General features: G+C 39.4%; 1 protein-coding gene across 1 annotated transcript in view; it reads right to left on the bottom strand.

Annotated features, from left to right (window-relative positions):
• The window catches only part of Itgbl1 (integrin subunit beta like 1), a 297,795-nt gene that overhangs the window by 25,142 nt on the left and 269,049 nt on the right, over nucleotides 1–3,604 (bottom strand). The window lies entirely within an intron of this gene.

Below are 3,604 nucleotides of genomic sequence, written 5' to 3'. Positions count from 1 at the left end.
TATATTTCACTTAATATAATTTGGTTATCTATAAATTGTTTTAGTCTGGGTGAATCTTCACATTAAAGAATCATGACTATTTCAATATGACATTTTAGTGATTTGTGGCCAGTTCCATAGTTCATTAAACTTATTTTAATTTGAAAATTATGTCAAAACACACAACCCCAAAACTTCTATTATTTTTAACTAAAATTTCCAAGTACACAGATTTTCCAGAATGAGTTTGGTTCATGTTTAGTTAAGGGGAAATCCTTAACTAGTGAAAGAATAATTTCCAGCATTATTTCTTGTGCTCTAACTGTTTGTCAAACACTGTAATTCCTTGAAACACCTCATTTTTTGTTGTTTTTATAATGTCAGACACTGATTACCATTATTACTGCCATTTTACAAGACAGGAAATTGAGATATCACTGAAGCTAAGTAGCTATTCATGGTGAACCAGCTAGTTAGGAATAGCTTCAAAATTCATAATCATTCTCATTAACCCTAAAACATGTACACCTAACTTTTAACCCAGATTATGTATTAATGTAGTAATAATGCACCCTTATGAGGACACATGGGAAAGAAAATTTTTTTGCTTGAAGAATTGGACTGATTTGCTAGAAATTCAGTTGGGTGACAAGTGCTCCAAGACATCTGTTATCCTCTGTCATTAGCACAACCATCATAATTACACACCCACTGACATGATCCTAAGATGCTTTGGGGCTGGCTCTGCAGTGCTGTTAGTCATTCTGTTGCTGTACTTGTGTCTTGTTAAAGGAATTTGGAGTTGGTAGATGATGGAGAAAAGAAAAATTAGTATTTAGAACCATACAATTTCAGAGCTGTAATTACAGATAATCTAACGTAGTGATTCACAATCTTTCTGGAAGGAATGGTGGGACCAGCATCTCTTTAGAATACTCGGAATGAGAAGACACAAGACAATTTTTCTGGATGTCCTTCTACTTGAAGGTAGTTTCAAGTTCAGCAAAAGAGAAGGGCCTCAGCATGAATGACAGGGCCTCTTCTTTGACTATGAAGGGCAGAATGGCGATCCTCTAGACAGATACTCTTATTCTTGAGAGTGAAAGCAAAGGTGCAGGCTCTGAGGTTCAGCAGAGAGTACACAGCACTGTGGTGAGTATCCAGAGAGGCTGAGGTCAGCTCTGCATGTAGCACCAGCACTCAGAGGGACACAACAGCAACTAGTATCCTGGTCAAGCCATCTCCCCAGGCTGCAGCAGAGGCTGAAAACACAAGTGCATTCTGCTCCTGAACTCTTTATAAAATCTCCTTTTCTATGCTGGTTTGAGTTTGCATGGGTCTTGTGCATGCTGCCACCATTATTATAAGTTAGCTGGGGAACTATCTGCTGCTTCTTTAAGGGAGTGATGATAAAACGACTGACCAGGCTCCACTGGATGAACTCACACCGGTGGACATATGGGGGCATAAATTTAACTAAATAGACCTTAACATATATGACAGAATGTATGAAATCTGGTGTGGTGGGCATGGGGTGGGTACTGATATGGAAAGGGGTCTAAATATGATTAAAATGTATTTCATGAAATGCTCAGAATTTCAATAAAAAAAAAAAACTTCCTCATCCAACAAAGTACAATGAACACAGACGGCCACAACTGGTTAAGTTTTAGAGAATAAAGAGACTGCAGAGTGTGTGTCCCTGGATAGGACTCTTATATTAAACCTCACCAACCAGAGCTCTGGGACCCTTGTGGAAGAGGCAGCAGAAAGATTGTAAGAGCCAGGGCTGGTGCATGAACATAAGGAAACAGAGGTTTTCAGGCCACTGGGAACTTGTTCATATGAACTTGCAACAATGGTGACAGTATGCACAAGGCCACACTGATTCAATCAGCATAGACTAAGGTAAATGGGCAGCAGATGTCAAACGCAGCGTAGAAACTATTGACAACTGATTACTGCTAGGTGACGGAGAATAGATCTTCCTTAAGGGAGAGAGTCTAGATAGACTGACTAGACCCCAGAGAATGAACTTGTATGGAGGGACATCTAGGTACACTAACTTGATAGGCCTTAATATATATGATAGAATGCATGAAATCCAGTGTTGGGAGTTATGCAGTGGTGTGGATGAGGGAGGGAGGTCTAAATATTATTAAGATGTAGTGTATGAAATGTTCAGAATTTCAATAAAAATATATTGAAAAAAACATTCTTTTCCTCCATCAGTGAAGTTGGTTGTTGTTTACAGTCAAGAATCTTAACTTGGGCAGGGTATGGTGACACATGCCTTTAATCACAGCACTCAGGAGGCAGAGGCAGCCGGATCTCTGTGAGTTCAAGGCCAGCCTGGTCAACATAGTGAGTTCCAGGACAGCTGGGGCTACAGGGAGACCCTGTCTCAAAAAGACCAAAAAAAAAAAAAAAAAAAAAAAAAAGAAAAATCCTAACTTGGAAGAAGCAGGTAGGGAGGGTTCGGACAAAGATAACAACCACAAGCTAAAAATTTGAGTTCTACAGGAGAATGGCTTCACCTGTTGTCCAGCATGGCAACTATAATTAAAAGCAATATTGCATTTTGAATATTGCTAAAAGAGTAAATTTCAGGTGTCCTCACCACAAAACATTGGTAAACATGTGAAATACTGAATATGTTGATTAACTTGCCTCGGCCATTCTTTACTTAATATGTACATATTTGAAACACAATTCAATGAATATATATATATATGGCTTTTATTTCAATTAAAAAAGTACATTCAATAAACCAGAGTACCTTAACTCATAGAATGAAGAACCCTCTTTAGAATAATATATCAATACACTTGTCATTTTTTGGTAAAATTCTAGGATTCATGACTTCCCTCTGTGCAATAGATGACAAAAGTCAAGCAGGCTAAGACTAAAGGATTTTCCCAGAGCCAGTTAAGTAGATTTGAGTTGGTCTTGGTGTTAGAACTAGGTTGTTTCAGTGCATAAACCATCATTGTGCATGGGTATGTGAATGCCTATGTGATGCAGAGTGTGGTGAGAATGATCCAAATTCCAGGGCCCTCAGCTCTGTGGTGTGGCTGGCTGACTCTTACATCTCAGACGGGACAGATGTGGTAATCTATAATTGTCATTAACACTACACCTGAGAGGGGATGTATTCCCAACTGCAGTCAGGATCTGACTTAAAAAAAAAAATTTTTTTTGATCTTTTGAGACAGGGTCTCCCCGTAGCCCCAGGTAGCCTGGGACTCACTGTTTAGACCAGGATGGTCTCCAATTCACAGAGATACCCCTGCCTCTCTTCCAAGTCCTGGGATTAAAGACATTCACCACCATGCCCGGCCTTATTTTATTTTATTTTATTGTGTATGAGTGCTATGCTTGCAGGTATGTAAGTGCATCTGTGTCACCCGGTACCCTCAGAGGACAGAGGAAGGTGTCGGATCCCCTGGAACTAGTTGTTAGCTGCTATGTGGGTGCTGGGAATCGAACCCTGGCCTTCTACAAGAATAGCCAGTGCTCTTAACTGCTGAGCCATCATCTCTAGAGCCCGCAGAATCCGATTTTATGTTTAGGTTATGTTCATTTAAATGAAGAGCTTATTCACTTTTCAAAGTATATAATATTT

The sequence above is a fragment of the Nannospalax galili genome, unplaced genomic scaffold, assembly GCF_000622305.1.
Source record: "Nannospalax galili isolate Female #2095 unplaced genomic scaffold, S.galili_v1.0 scaffold287, whole genome shotgun sequence".
Taxonomy (NCBI): Eukaryota; Metazoa; Chordata; class Mammalia; order Rodentia; family Spalacidae; genus Nannospalax; species Nannospalax galili.
Note: the sequence above shows the minus strand (reverse complement) of the source record. Positions and strands in the feature narration are given on the sequence as shown.